The sequence below is a fragment of the Bos grunniens genome, chromosome 21 (genome assembly GCF_055505025.1).
Source record: "Bos grunniens cultivar Pamir isolate PY7600 chromosome 21, Bosgru_T2T1.0, whole genome shotgun sequence".
Classification (NCBI taxonomy): Eukaryota; Metazoa; Chordata; class Mammalia; order Artiodactyla; family Bovidae; genus Bos; species Bos grunniens.
In genome coordinates, this window is record NC_141185.1 from 20950469 (window position 1) to 20967338 (window position 16870).

General features: G+C 37.7%; 1 long non-coding RNA gene across 48 annotated transcripts in view; it reads right to left on the bottom strand.

The window, feature by feature from the left end:
* The window catches only part of LOC147349204 (uncharacterized), a 535617-nt gene that overhangs the window by 438549 nt on the left and 80198 nt on the right, over nucleotides 1-16870 (bottom strand). For 21 of the 48 annotated variants that reach the window (XR_015149613.1, XR_015149614.1, XR_015149638.1 and 18 more), the window contains one exon: nucleotides 15891-15946. The exons of 1 other annotated variant lie outside the window; for it this stretch is intronic. This is a non-coding gene — a long non-coding RNA (uncharacterized LOC147349204). 26 more of the 48 variants (XR_015149619.1, XR_015149620.1, XR_015149615.1 and 23 more) reach the window with 9 other exon arrangements.

Genomic DNA, 16870 nt, shown 5'->3' on the forward strand with positions numbered 1-16870 from the left:
GCACAATATTTTCAAGGTGCAAACAGGAAATGACTGTCAACACAGAATCCATATCCAGCAAGAATATCCTTCAGGAATGAAGTCAAAATAAAAACCTACTCAGATGACTAAGAGAATTCATATCTGGTAGACCTGTCCTAAGGATTGTTGAAGGAGGTTTTTCAGACAGAAGAGAAAGTCAGACCTTTAGGAATGAAGAAAACACAATAGAAATTGTAAATGTCTGGGTAAATGGACCAATTGGGGGCTTCCCCCATGGAAAATATCTGTCTATGCAGGAGACGTAGGTTCAATCCCTGGATCAGGAAGATCCCCTGGAGAAGGAAATTGTAACCCACTTCAGTGTTCTTGCCTGGGAAATCCCATGGACAAAGGAAACTGGTGAGTTGCAGTAGTTCATGGGGTTGCAAAAGAGTCAGGCATGACTTAGAGGCTAAACAACAACAGAAAGCTCACAATCTTCCATGTTTCATACCATATTTCAACTGGCCACAACTAGTTCTGCACTAGCTGTGTGTAATGCGTGGCTTATAAGACACTATCATGCCTGAAAGGTGAAGTTCTATCTGAATTAACACCACTGCAATCCATTTCCTTAGGTGGTCAGTCTGAAAAGTACAGACCACCCAAGACTCTTGTTTGGGATATTGAAACCAACCCTCTCACTGATTTTCCCATTATTCACCACATCACTCTTTGTGACCAGCAAAGTTTAACCATGCTGAATTGCCAAGACTTCTTAAGTTCTCTCCACATAAGGTTCAGAGAGCATATGAAGCAGTGTGTCACTAACAGATTAATCCAGTCTTCCCTCCAGAACAATTTCGACTGACACTGAACCTCAAGGTTCCTTTATAGCACCATAGCCTTCAGGTTTTAGGCCAACATCTCACAATAACCGCAAAACTAAGAATGGAATCTCCATCTTTTGGTGACTATAACTATGGATATGGTTCCCTAATGTTTCCAAACTGCTACAGTAAGAATCCATAGTATCTGCTAGGTTGAAGAGCTATCTGGTTGAAGATTTGCTCATTTCTTGTGTGTTTTTATTCTTCTGTCCAGCACAACTGTTTGCTTTTCATGTATTGTGTGCTAAGTTGTTTCAATCGTATCTGACTTTTTGTGACCCTGTGGACTGTAGCCCACCAGGCTCCTCTGTCCACAGGATTCTCCAGGCAAGAATACTGGAGTGGATTTCCATTTCCTACTCGAGGGGATCTTCCCGACCCAGGGACCGAACCCACATTTCTCATGTCTCCCGCATTGGCAGGTGGGTTCTTTACCACTAGCACCACCTGGGAAGCCCTATGGAGTAAATAAACGCAAGTACAAGTTGGCACAAAAGTAACTGTGACTTTGCATTGTTGAACTTTTCTGTTTGATATTGGAATACATTCTTAAATAAATATGGTTATGCTATACATCATTTTAATGCACATATCTTGCTTTATAGGTTTTTTTGCTAATGACATTTCTTGCTGTGTATTTTATGTTTATTTTAGACTAGGAAAACTATTTTTTTTGAGTTCAAAATGGGTTGTAAAGCAGGGGAGACAACTCTTAACATCAACAATGCATTTAGCCCAGGAACCGCTAATGAACATACAGGGCAGTGGTGGTTCAAGAAGTTTTGCAAAAAAGCGCCTTGAAGATGAGGAGTGCAGTGGCTGGCCATCAGAAGTGACAATGACCAACTGAGAGCCATCATCAAAGCTGATCCTCTTACAACTACATGAGAAGTTGCCGAAGAACTCAACATCAACGATTCTATGGTTGTTCAACATTTGAAGCAAATTAGAAAGTGAAAAAAACTCAATAAGTGGATGCCTCATGAACTGATCAAAAAAATTTTTTAAACATTGTTTTGAAGCATCATCTTCTCTTATTCTTTGCAACACAAACCATTTCTCAATCAGATTGTGATGTTCAATGAAAAGTGAATTTTATGTGACAACCAGTGATGACCAGCTCAGTGGTAGAACCAAGAAGAAGCTCCAAAGCAATTCCCAAAGCCAAATTTGCACCAAAAGAAGGTCGTGGTCACTGTTTGGTAGTCTGCTGCCTGTCTGATCTACTATAGCTTTCTGAATCCTGGTGAAACCATTACATCTGAGAAGTATGCTCAGCAAACCGATGGGATGCATCAAAAACTGCAATGCCTGCAACCAGCATTAGTCAAGAAAGAGCCCAGTTCTTCTCCATGACAATGTCCAACCACATGCCACATAATCAATGCTTCAAAAGTTGAACGAATTGTGAGATAGTCTCTTCAGAAAAAGACAAGCTGAGAATTACTTTCTGGTGACGGTAACTATAGATATGGTTCCCTAGTGTTTTCAAACTGCTACAATAAGAATCCATAGTGTCTGCTATGTTGAAGAGCTCTCTGGTTGAAGGTTTGATCATTCACCTGCCATATTCACCTGACCTCTCACCAGTTGACTACCACTTCTTCAAGCATCTCAACAACTACTCAAGGGGAAAATGCTTCCACAATCAGCAGGATGCAGAAAATGCTTTCCAAGAGTTCGTCAAATCCCAAAGCAAGGATTTTTGTGCTACAGAAATAAACAGACTTATTTCTCATTGGCAAAAACATGATGATTGTGATGGTTCCTACTTTGATTAATAAAGATGTATTTGAGCCTAGTTATAATGATTTAAAATTCATGGCCTGAAACCGCAATTACGTTTGCACCAACCTAATATATCTCATATGAGTTGGCAGGTGAATGATCAAAATAATCAGAGGATCTTTCTTTTTCTGAAGAGGCTATCTCACAAGTTAGTGAAGTAATTCTCAGGTTGTCACAAACCCTTTCTGTGATAGGTTTGCATACCTTTGTTTAAACTACACATAATAAGGCCTGAAATAATAATGTAATTGAAAGCTTGGTTTTCTTCCCAGAATCATTTACGAAATCATTAAGAGCCCGAACCCACTCACAGCAAAGCAATTTACAATAATATTAACTACTTCCACTTGAAAAAATCATTACTGTTTAATTACTGATCCTCTACTCTGCATTGATTAAATTTGAAGCCACAGTTTCAGGAACTGAAAATCAATTGGGTGTTGACTGGATATCCTAATATAGATCATATTTTTAAATATATCTGCCCTTGGTAATTTCAGAGTAAAATTCAGAGAGAATATGTTTGGTCCATAATTATCTTCTTCAGCAAAAATCAAAACAGTTTTTATTTAACAGTTTTAAAATGTTGATTGTAGTAAGGTTCACAGTTTTGACAAGACATATATTCCCTGAACAGAAGAAGATCCAGTTCGTAAATATTTCTTGGTTTGTTTATTTAGAAGTGTTGTATTCACTCCAAAATCAATCTTACTATCCTACCAAAACAGTTCTGTGAATGTGAGAAGACTTGGTCAGGCAAGCTTGAGTGATTCTTTTTATGTGGAAGCAATTATTGAAGCATCATTTGCAAAACCAACCTATGTGAATTCTTTCCAGTCTTCTATGATTCTATGTCTTATTTGTGCCTTTACAAGTAGATATGGCTACCTATCTAGTAGGTACTACTTGTAAAGAAACAAAAACAGCAGCCATAAGATGTAGCCTGTCTTTCCAGCACCTCAGTTCCCAATGTCTGAACTGAATATGAACCTAGTGAAAAAGTTCAATTGACTTTTCTGGAATACTCATCTTAAAGATATAAATTTCTTTGCAAGAGCTGACATCATTGATAAAACCAAGTTTTACTGCAGAATACACAAGTTTGGTCTCTATTTACTTTTCTCTCCCTTTTCCCTACCATTTGTCACTTTTCTCCAATTCAGAGATTAAATCTTTATCTTATTCAACCTTTAATCATGAATAAAAAGCAATGCCTATAGTAGCAATATTAAAAGTCATCACTTTTAGATGCCGTATTACCAAGAACTGAAAATGGAATTCTCAAATATAAAACCAAGAGTCACTCTGCATCTTTTGTGACTTTCTCTTGTACTGTTTTTCAGTCTCTGCCTGTCTATTCCCATATCTATCTTTTCCATCTCTTCTACTTGTTTTCCCTGCATTTTCATCTTTCTTCATTCATGTCTTAACTTTAGCTAGTCATTTATAACAAAGAATGCATTGTTTCTCCTCCCTAAAATTTCTCCTATCCTGTATTTCCTGTTTCAAGTAGCTTTCAGTATGTCACCATATAGGTATCCAGATTAGAAATTCAGGAGTCTTCATAGGCCCCTACCTCTCTCACACACAATGCCTAAATCTAGTCACTGGGTTCTATTTATTCTGCCTTCTAAATAATGAAAATATCCTCTCCATTACCATTCTGCATTATTCATCAACTCTTGCCTAGATAATCACAACGCTCCATTCATCTTTCTGTGTCCATTCTATGGGGTAACAAGTGCAATCTGCTCCATACCCACTCCCTCCAACAAGAGTCATTTCTCTAAAACATATAGAAGATCAAGTCTCTGTCATAATTTTAAACCACTTAATTTACAATGTTTTGTTAAGTCTCAAGTGTATGGCAAGAGATTCAGATATTTTTTCATATTATTTTTCATTAAAGGTTATTATAAGATATTGAATATAATCCTCTGTGTCATACAGTAGGTCCTTGTTTATCAATTTTATATAGTGTGCATATGTTAATCCCAAATTCCTAATTTATCTCCCCTACCCTCCCAATACTTGCTATCCCATTTGGTAACCATAAGTTTGTTTCCTATGTCTGTAAACCCATTTCTGTTTTGTAAATAAGTTCATTTATATCATTTTTTTATTCCACATGCAAGTGATGTCATATATTCATCTTTCTCTGCCTGACTTACTTTGGTTAATATGTTTTAAATCTTTCAGGGATCCTAAATTGTTGAAGTTCTTTAGCATGGAATATAGTATTTATATTTGGCCTATGTCCACCTTATAGCCTACATACCATGCCATTACCTTCACCCCTCTTCCCTCCACCATAAATACACCTCGATATTCCAGAAATGCAAAGGCATAGTTTCCTCTTTCGTATGTCTCTCTTTGTATATATGCAAATCCCTCTATGTGTTATAATGTATCATTGTGCTTCATGTATCCTATTCCATAACTTACCACAATGTGTTATAATTACCCATTAATATGCATATAGTCTTCCTGTTAGACTGGATTACTTGAAGATGAGAACTATAACTTAGACATCTTTGTCTATCTATGCACATCCCACTGTAGACACCTGATAGATACTTGTTGAATGCCCTCAAGATACAGACCTGTTCTAAATATTTTGTTATGTGTTAAAGTCTTTGTATAGTGGAACTCTCAACTTGAGTTTAGGCTGTGCCCACTGTGGGGATTCAGACTTTAGCTGTTAAGACAGATTTGAGAGAAGCCTGTTTGCAAGGGAGCTAAGAGCCTCTTGGGAAACAACTCAAGCTATGCCACTGCTGAGTCTGAGACATTTCTGGAAATGTCTGGTAAACCTGGGGGATGGCCAGACAAGTGGCTATTTGCAGGGGACCTGGGAGGGAACTAATTAAAAGGAAGGCAGACTCTAAATGCCTGAGGGAAACAGCGATTGTGGGTACACCACAGTGCACGTGGTCCCCACAGAAGTCCTTACACACGTCATAGAAACAGACACCAAGGAAAACTTAAGACACAAACTCACTAAAAGCACTACAAATTGTAGAAGCACAAATCACACTGCTTTTGAACCCTCTAAGAGAGCATAAGACAAAGGGGTGATAACATGTCTCTTCCACTTCTCCTCTGACCTAAAGGTCAACTTTGGTCCAGTCACGGTCAAGGAAGACCTCAGGGATTGCGTGGCCAGCACTGTGGGGCTGCACCCGCATTGCCAAGCAGCATCCCAGATGGTGCTACAGGACACCACTGCCCAATGCCATGACACCATGGTTTGTACCAGATGGTGGTAGCATCTGACAAACATGTGCACCTCATGGAATAGAGGAGGACTCTGGCAGAAAATTTCACCAGGATCCTGGAAATGTCATTAGAGCAGTTTTTTTTCTTTGGCATGACCAGGGAACTCCTAAATATGCTTGGAGGAATTGTATTTCCATCCAAATAGGGACACAGCTAAGAGTGAAGGGGACTGTTGAAAATTACTGAAATCACATCATTTTAAACATTTCTTTATTGACTAACAAATTGACTCTATTATAGCCAAATTTGGCTTTCTTATGAAATAGTTCTATTCAAAACCTATTTTCAAAAAGAATTTAAAAAAAATAACATTTATCCAGGTACATTAAAACAAAATAAAAAGTACTTCCTTATAATTATTATTCTGAACACTAAAAATAACATAAGTAGAACAACCATTCTTTGAATATATTCACAGTCATTTTAGCTGTATCTATTTATAGTACTGAAAGGTTATTGCTAAGCCACAAAAGACACCAGGATTCTGGGCCTCTAGAGGAGAAGAATTCAATCCGGGGCCAGTGACGAGCCTTGACCACTCAGAGCTTTTGTGTAATAAAGTTTCATTAAAGTATGAGTGTCCCACTGCTACCCTTTCAGTTCAGTTCAGTTCAGTCGCTTAGTCGTGTCTGACTCTTTGCGACCCCATGAATTGCAGCATGCCAGGCCTCCTTGTCCATCAACAACCCCCGGAGTTCACTCAGACTCACATCCATCGAGTCAGTGATGCCATCCAGCCATCTCATCCTCTGTCATCCCCTTCTCCTCCTGCCCCCACTCCCTCCCAACATCAGAGGCTTTTCCAATGAGTCAACTCTTCGCATGAGGTGGCCAAAGTACTGGAGTTTCAGCTTTAGCATCATTCCTTCCAAAGAAATCCCAGGGCTGATCTCCTTCAGAATGGACTGGCTGGATCTCCTTGCAGTCCAAGGGACTCTCAAGAGTCTTCTCCAACACCACTGTTCAAAAGCATCAATTCTTTGGCGCTCAGCCTTCTTCACAGTCCAAATCTCACATCCATACATGACCACTGGAAAAACCATAGCCTTGACTAGATGGACCTTTGTTGGCAAAGTAATGTCTCTGCTTTTCAATATGCTATCTAGGTTTAGCAGTATGTTATAAACCTATCAGCAAGCTGTTAATTAGAGAAAGGAGATGTCTCAAAATTCAGAGTGGCACCAGGCCCCTCACCCATAACATGCATTTTGAGATAACACTGGCACCAGGTGAGTCATCCCAGGCCATAAAATGATTGACATGAGTCTTGAAGAAAGACAGGTTTCCAAGTAAATATATAGTTTCATTAACATAGATTCGGAGAACAATGTATGAGTAAAACATACAGGTTTGTTGAGCCCTTATCGGTTCTGACCATGAACATCCAGACGTTCAAGCTGGATTTAGAAAAGGCAGAGGAACCAGAGATCAAATTGCCAACATCTGCTGGAGCATCAAAAAAGCAAGAGAGTTCCAGAAAAACATCTACTTCTGCTTTATTGACTATGCCAAAGCCTTTGACTGTGTGGACCACAACAAACTCTGGAAAATTCTTAAAGAGATGGGAATACCAGACCACCTGACCTGCCTGCTGAGAAATCTGTATGCAGGTCAAGAAGCAACAGTTAGAACTGGACATGGAACAACAGACTGGTTCCAAATAGGGAAAGGAGTATGTCAAGGCTTATATTGTCCCCATGCTTATTTAACTTATATGCAGAGTACATCATGTGAAATGCTGGACTGGATGAACCACAAGCTAGAATCAAGATTGCTGGGAGAAATATCAATAACCTCAGATATGCAGATGACACCACCCTTATGACTGAAAGCAAAGAAGAATTAAAGAGCCTCTTGATGAAAGTGAAAGTGGAGAGTGAAAAAGTTGGCTTAAAACTCAACATTCAGAAAACTAAGATCATGGCATCTGGTCCCATCACTTCATGGCAAATAGATGGGGAAATAATGGAAACACTGACAGACTTTATTTTCTGGGTTCCAAAATCACTACAGATGGTAACTTCAGCCATGAAATTAAAAGATGCTTGCTCCTTGGAAGAAAAGTTATGACCAACCTATACAGCATATTAAAAAGCAGAGACTTTACTTTGCCAACAAAGGTCCATCTAGTCAAAGCTATGATTTTTCCAGTAGTCATGTATGGGTGTGAGAGTTGGACTATAAAGAAAGCTGAGTGCCAAAGAATTGATGCTTTTGAACTGTGGTGTTGCAGAAGACTCTTGAGAGTCCCTTGGACTGCAAGGAGATCCAACCAGTCCATCCTAAAGGAGATCAGTCCTGGGTGTTCATTGGAAGGACTGATGTTGAAGCTGAAACTCCAATACTTTGGCCACCTGATGTGAAGAGCTGACTCATTTGAAAAGACCCTGATGGTGGGAAAGATTGAGGGCAGGATGAGAAGGGGATGACAAAAAGTGAGATGGTTGGATGGCATCACCGACTCAATGGACATGATCTGGGTAAACTCCGGGAGTTGGTGATGGACAGGGAGGCCTGGAGTGCTGTGGTTCATGGGGTTGCAAAGAGTTGGACACAACTGAGAGACTGAAATGAACTGAAAGTATAAAAGAGATAGAGAAAGCTTCTGACTTAGACATCAGAAGGGGACAGAAAGAGTGCCCCCTTGGTAGCCTTTAGCAGTATGTTATAAACCTATCAGCAAGTTGTTAATTAGAGAAAGGAGATGTCTCAAAATTCAGAGTGGCACCAGGCCCCTCACCCACAACATGCATTTTGAGATAACATTGGCACCAGGTGAGTCATCCCAGGCCATAAAATGATTGACATGAGTCTTGAAGAAAGACACTTTCCAAGTAAATATATAGTTTCATTAACATAGATTTGGAGAAGGCGATGGCATCCCACTCCAGGACTCTTGCCTGGAAAATCCCATGGACGGAGAAGCCTGGTAGGCTGCAGTCCATGTGGTCTCGAAGAGTCAGACACGACTGAGTGACTTCATTTTCACTTTTCACTTTCATGCATTGGAGAAGGAAATGGCAACCCACTCCAGCGTTCTTGCCTGGAGACTCCCAGGGACGGGGGAGCCTGGTGGGCTGCTGTCTATGGGGTCGCACAGAGTCGGACACGACTGAAGCGACTTAGCAGCAGCTTAGCAGCAAGACAGATTAGGAGAACAATGTACGAGTAAAACATACAGGTTTGTTGAGCCCTCATGGGTTCTGAGTCTTAAGCAGAACCGACTTGACAAATGACAGAGTCTAGAGTAAATACATAGTTAATTAACATAGCTTAAGACAAATATTTCCATATGAAAAATGCATTAGTTAGCTCAAGGTTTGAGAAAAGTTAAGTTCAGGTGGAGCCAGGTGTCATCATGACAACCCAAAATTTTAAGAGAAACCTCTTTTTAAATTTGTATAGAGAAGGGGGGAAATCTAAGTTGTTTGTTTCCTCCTGCTGCTTAAGAGAGAGATAAAAATTGTCTGACACTTGCAGCCTATTTCCTGCATTTGGAGACCTCTGGTCTTCCTGCCTGTTACCCTCTCAATACCATGTTAATGGTATATTTTATCAGAAGAACATATGTTTTCAAAATAGTTCTATTATGTTGTTATATAAAATTGTATGTTATCATTTTAAAATTGAATTTTGTAATTAGAAAACCTGAAACTGTTAAGACCTAATATTGACTCTTTACTATAAATAATAATATGTTAATTAGGAAGATACTCCAACAGATGTCAACATAACTAGAAGACTCAGACAAAAAATATCTCCTAGAGAATATTCTCAGTTCTATTTTGTGCTCAAATTTCAGTGCTTACATATTTACCTCAGCTATTTCTATTGTCTTTTTGCCTCCATTCAGAGTCTTTTTCTCCTTAAAATATTTTAGAAGAATAAGCTTTTCTCTATCATTCTTTTGAAGATTTCATCATAAGTGGATGCATCAAAATCACAGGCTTCCTCCTTTTCATTTCATTCCATAAAGTATATTTATTCAATTAAAATCATAGATCCATCAAAATATTCTTCCCGTAAGTTAAGAGACATCAAAGTTTAATTATAGACTTTCAGAACTGAATAATGTATACCATTTGAGCTGTGATGTGCTTTGTTCAGTTTCTTCCTTGTTTATGTAGAATGAATTTTGGAGTCTTCCTATTTGAAAAAAAAAGTTATACAGGTAAGGAGGGAACAGGTTGATACATCAAGTGCCCACCTGCACCAAATATTTTTCCCACCACCATCCCAAGGAGAAAATACCCATTCCTGTCCACATATACTTGGTTTTATCAGCCCTGGAATGCTATCCTTGTTACCTACATTGAGTCTGGAAAGAGCTGGAAAAAGAAATATGAGTTGTCACTGTCATACTTCCAGATGTAAACATGTATTAAAGTGAGACCCTGTTCACTGCACATGGATTTCACACAACACTAGAAGAGACCACAGGCAGAATATAAGCATATAAAGGGGGTGTCTATCAGATCCATACAGATATATCGAAGCAAGTAGTAATGATAATAATACTTTATTTTAAAAAAAAAAAACAAGAAATCTAGGAAAAATTCTAAACAAGACGAAGTACCAGTATAACAAGCACAAATTTAGACTACATTTCCCATTACCCACGACAGTCTTCCTACTCAGAGGCATGCTTTTAGAAAGCTAGAGGCCCTAAATCAGTAAGTGAGCATGATGGGAATACAGCCAGAAATATTTGAAGGATTGTTGTTCTAGTCTTATCTGTATCTATGAGTGGCACAGCTAGGAACAACTTGAATTGAACAACGTTTATTATTGAAATATTTTCTAGTTCTTTCTGAAAATTAAGCACTAAATTAATGTGCTTTTTTAAGATTCCACCTGAAGACTGTAGGTCTCAGAAGAAGCAAGTTTTCTAATCCAGAATTTGCAGACTTGTTATACATCGCATGTACTTGGGGGTAAGGGTTTAAAATTCTCAAATACTGTAGTAATCAAGATCTCAACAAATCCTCCTCTCCCTATGGGAAGATGTAAACCAAAATCTTTTCCACCCACCCAGGGAAAAGAAACATAAATCCAACATAGGGCGAAGCAGCTATTGCCCTAGAATCAGAAAATATAACTCTAGGGGCTACTGCCTTTTATCCTAACCCACTTGCTTCTCTTGCCTTTGGTAATTCTCCTGTATTCAGTGTGCAAGCACAGCCTGGACTCAGAGTTCTCACACACTTCTAAGCACCTACAATAGATATTTATTTTCCAAAGACATAATCTTGTTCTTTCCCGCATACTTAACAACTTACTCATCTTAAAATGTTGCTTTGAAAGATGAGACTATCTCTTAGACGCTCTTGCTTTATCAAACTCCCTGTTCTGCCTCTCCTGGGGATTCTGGACTACAGCCAGAGCCATATCCTCAGCCAGCATCGTATCCTCTGCACAATTAGCCTATAGAGTTACGTGGGTAGTAACAACATCTGCTACTCTGTCTTCTCTTCTGTCAGCAATCTTTCTACCTTGAACAAAGTGAGTGCTCAATAAATACTCTTGAGTGGAATGAATCATTTCAAGAATCTTGGTAAAGAATTGAAGTTTCATCTCAGTTAAAAAAAAAAACTGAAAATAATTTGATGGCATAGTCTTGATATCATAGAGGAAAATAACCCCATATAATAATGATTAAGTCAAATTAAAATAATCCTCTTTGTACAGTTTTCTAGACAGGAAGGAGGAAAGATCCCCTTATAGTAAGAAATCTAGAGTTAAATAGAGGGGAAAAAATCTGTGATCTCTTCAAGTATGTTTTCTTCTCATGTTATTAGAAACTCATCTCTTCTATACTAATTCACACATCATTTAAATTTATTCATTTATTGAGTCCTCGTTTAAGAAAGATCATATGCTATTTGCCTTTCTCTGTCTGACTTATTTCTCTTAGTATAATGCCTTTGAGATCCACCCACATTGTCACAGGTGGCAAGATTTCATTCTTATGACTAATATTCCATGTACACACATACCACTCATCCATGAATGAATGCAAAAAGTGTTTCCAATCTTGGCTATTATAAATAAAGCTGCAGTAAACATATGAGTGCATATATCTTTTTGAATAAGTATTTTTGTTTTCTTCAGATAAATACTCAGAAGTAGAATTGTTGGATTGTACAATAGTTTTTTGAGAAATCTCCATACTGTTTTTCATAGTGGCTGCACCGATTAACATTGGCACCAACAGGGGCAAAAATTCCCCCTTCCTCCACATCCTCACCAATCCTTGTTGTTTCTTGTCTTTTTTAAATAATAACCAGTCTAACAGGTAAGAGGTGATATCTCATTATAGCTTTTATTTGTATTTTCTTGATGATTCAGTTTAGTTCAGTTCAGTTCAGTCGCTCAGTCATGTCCGACTCTCTGCGACCACATGAATCGCAGCACACCAGGCCTCCCTGTCCATCACCAACTCCCAGAGTTCACTCAGACTCACGTCCATCGAGTCAGTGATGCCATCCAGCCATCTCATCCTCTGTCATCCCCTTCTCCTCCTGCCCTCAATCCCTCATAGCATCAGAGTCTTTTCCAATGAGTCAACTCTTCGCATGAGGTGGCCAAAGTACTGGAGTTTCAGCTTTAGCATCATTCCTTCCAAAGAAATCCCAGGGCTGATCTCCTTCAGAATGGACTGGTTGGATCTCCTTGCAGTCCAAGGGACTCTCGAGAGTCTTCTCCAACACCACAGTTCAAAAGCATCAATTCTTCGGCGCTCAGCCTTCTTCACAGTCCAACTCTCACATCCATATATGACCACAGGAAAAACCATAGCCTTGACTAGATGGACCTTTGTTGGCAAAGTAATGTCTCTGCTTTTCAATATGCTATCTAGGTTGGTCATAACTTGATGATTAGTGATGCTCAATGTACCTACTGGCCATCTTCTTTGGGAAAATGTCCATCCAGATAGTCTGCCAATATTTTACTATGATTATTTGTGGGTTTTGTTTTCTTTGCTAGAGAGCTGCAGAAGTTCTTTATTTTGGATGGTAACCTCTTGTCAGATATACAGTTTGCAATATTTTCTCCCATTCATCACGTTGCCTTTTCATTTTGCTAAGTTTTTTCTCCTTGCTTTTTGGTTTGATGTAGTCATTTGATGTAGTCCTACTTCCCTATTTTCCCTTTTGTTGCTTTTACTTTTGGCTTGAGATACAAAAATTCATCACCAAGACCTATGTCAAGGAAATTACTGTGTATGTTTTCTTCCAGGAGTTTTACGATTTCAGGTCTTACATTCAAGTCTTTAATCCATTTTGAGTTAATTTTTGTGTATGGCATAAGATAGCAGTAGAGTTTTATTCTTTTTGCGTGTGGATGTCCAGTTTTCCCAACACTATTAATTGAAGAGGTACTCCTTTATTCATTGTATATTCTTAGCTCCTTTGTCATAAATCAATTTACTGAATGTGTGAGGTTAATTTTTGGCCTCTGTATGCTGTTCCATTGAGCAGTGTCCGTTTTTATGCCAATACTATACTATATTGGTAAATATAATATTATTTACCTTTGTTTTATATAGTTTAAAATCAGGGAGTGTGATGCCTCCAGCTTTGTTCTTTATCAAGACTGCTTTGGCTATTTGGGGTCTTTTGTGATTCAACATAAATTTTAGGATTGTTTGTGCTGTTATTATAAAAAATTTCATTGGAATTTTGATAGAAAATTGCACTGAATCTGTAGATTGCTTTGAGCAATATGGACTTCTTAACCGTATTAAATCTTCCAATCCATTAGCATGGAAAACCTTTCCATTTATTTGTGTCTTCTTCAATTTATTTCTTTAATGTCTTTATAGTTTTCAGTATAGAGGTCTTTCCAATCCTTGGTTAAGTTTATACCTAGGAACTTTACTGTTTTTGACACAATTGTAAATTGAATTGTTTTCTTAATTTCTCCTCCTGATAATTCATTATTAGTGTATACAAAATACAATGTATTGATGTGATCACAAGTTATTTGTATTTATTACTTGTAAGGCTGCTCTCAAGTTCTAAACATTTACTGCTTGCCTACTGTCAAACAGTACTGCTGAGAAAGGAGGTTTGTGCTGTGAGAGTTTCTTACTAGGAAAGCTATTCTCTTGTTAATGAACAATCAGTATAAGCACAGCTTCAGACAGTGTTAGCATCTTAGAGACCCTTGGTGCTAATTTTCTCTACTTGTTCACTCATTTATTTAAAACTTAAATATTTAGTTTAAATAAACAAATGACTTAATCTTAGATTTTTCACTGGGCTATTTATAATCTAGTTTGATAAAAAGTGGATATGAGTGGATAATATTAATATTACCATAAATTATGAAATGATAATTATGAATTTAACACTTTGGGCAAAAACATCAATCTTTGTTAAATTACATTTTTTAAATAGTTCCTCTCAAAGCAGTCAGTCATTCCTCAAATTTCTGCTATTACTGCAATAGTTTAATTTAAGAGATTGGTCTCATTAGCATCAAAATTGTAACAGTTTAGCAAGAAAATTGTATAATATTCTATTATTATGGTCAGAATTCAGTGAGTTCAATCTAAGTTGCACTCTGTTAAATCTGGGACCACTATGCTTGATAATAATTTCAGAAATCAGGTTAAGATATTCATTATAATGAATTCCTTTGTTTTCTTTTTTTGACTTTGATTTTTCAGCAAAACAAACAGAAAAATGACTCAAAGTTTAGGAGTTCAGAGTAATGAATAGGCCATAAACGCTTGAAAGTTCAAATGAGGAATAGTGCCAAAACCCAGCTACATTAAATTATTATTTTAGTATTATTATTTATTTTAACCAAATAAGTAATGCAATATAATTGCATTTCTTTATTAAGAATAAAATGAAACAATACAGAATAAATCTAACTTCCCTTTGACCAACACACCAAACACAGCAAGGCTTCCCGGGTGGCTCAGTGGTAAAGAATCTGCCTGGCAACGCAGGAGACACAAGAGATGTGAATTTGATCTCTGGGTTGGGAAGACCCCCCTTGGAGAAGAGAATGGCAACCCATTCCAGTATTCTTGCCTGGAAAATCTCATAGGAGGAGGAGCCTGGAGGGCTATAGTTCATGAGATCACAAAGAGTTGGATACAGCTGAGCAACTAAGCATACACAGTAGTTATCCCCTACCCCTGAAATGTAACAGTGGTTGGCAATCATTGTACACCACTCTAACCCCTTCACCAATCATTGTTGCATGTTTAAAAAATGAAAAATAAACACATTGCTCATGACTTTCGGAATTGAAAAATAAACTGAGGGACTTTCCTGGCAGTCCAGTGGTTAAGACTCTGTGCTTCCAATGCAGCAGATGTGAGTTCAAACACTGGTCAGGGAACTAAGATTCCATATGCTGCATGGCATGGCCAAAAAAGAAAAACAAAATGAAATATCCATCCTAAATATACTCTACAGCAATGACATTGAATAAGAAAGGTCTATATTAACCAATATGAAAAAAAAAAAATCTCTAAGACATGTTGTAAAATAAAAAGGAACAAGTTGCATGACAGATACTGTAACAGAATGAATAATGGTCCCAAAGATTTTAGGTCCTAATACTGGAATCAGGAAATACTACCTTATTTAGGGAAAGAGTCTTTGCAGATGAGATTGAATTAAGGATTTTTAGATGGGAAGGTTATCCTGGGTTATCTAGATGGACCTTAAATACAGCCCTTAATCTCTCTTTTTAAAAAAGTCTTTATTAATTTGTACTACAACATTGCTTCCATTGTATGTTTTGGTTCTTTGGCCACAAGGTGTGTGGGATCTTAGCTCTCCAGCCAGGGACTGAACCTGAACTGCCTCCACTGGAAGGCCACGCTTTAACCCCCAGCCTGCCGGGGAAGTGCCCTTCATCTCCTAAGTACAGAGATTTGACATGGACATACACAAAGAAGAGAAGGCTATGTGAAAATGGAGCAGAATGAGATTTGACGATGCTCACCTTGAAGACTGGAGTGACGTAGCCACAAGCTGAGGAATGTCTGCAGCCACCGGAAGCTGGAAGAGGCAATGAACACATTCCCTTTCAGAGCCTTTGGATGGAACACAGCTCTGCTGACAGCTTGTTTTCAACCCAGCAATACTACTTTTGGACTCTGGCCTCCAGAATTCAGAGGGAATACATTTCTGCTTTTTAAGCTACCAAGTTTGTAGTAATTTGTTACAGAAACCATAGAAAACTAATATAGGCACATATGATACATTCATATTAAAAGATACATAAAAATGAATTCTGTATATTTTCTACAAATCTACTGCAATTTAAACTTCAAAAATGTTGTTAAACTCCAAAAAGTTAAGGGATATGTAAAAATATGAAATTAGAAAGTCTTTACCACCATATATAAAAATAAACTCAAAATAAATTAGACTTAAATGTAAGACCAGAAATCATAAAACTTCTTGAGGAAAACATAAGCAAACATGCCAAAATAAATTGTAACATTTTTTTTGTATCTGTCTCCTAAAACAAAGGAAACAAAAGCAAATATAAACAAATAGGACCTAATTAAACTTAAAAGCTTTTGCACAGCAAAGCAAACCATCAACAAAATGAAAAGGCAAACTACTAAATAGGAGAAAATACTAGCAAATGATAATAGTCAAAAGGGGGTTAATATAAAACAAATAAACAGTTCATACAACTCAAGACCAAAAAAATAAACAACCAAATTAAAAAATGGGCAGAAAACCTAAACATACATTTTGCAAAGAGGAAATGCAAATGGCCTCTGGGCACATGAAAAGATGCTCAACAGCACTGATCACCAGGGAAACACAGATCAAAATCCAAAATGAGACATCACCAAACACCTGTCAGAATTGCTACCATCCAAAAGAACACAAATAACAAATACTGGCAAGGATACAGAGAAAAGGGAAACCTCATACAGTGTTGCTGGAAATGTAAATTAGTGCAGC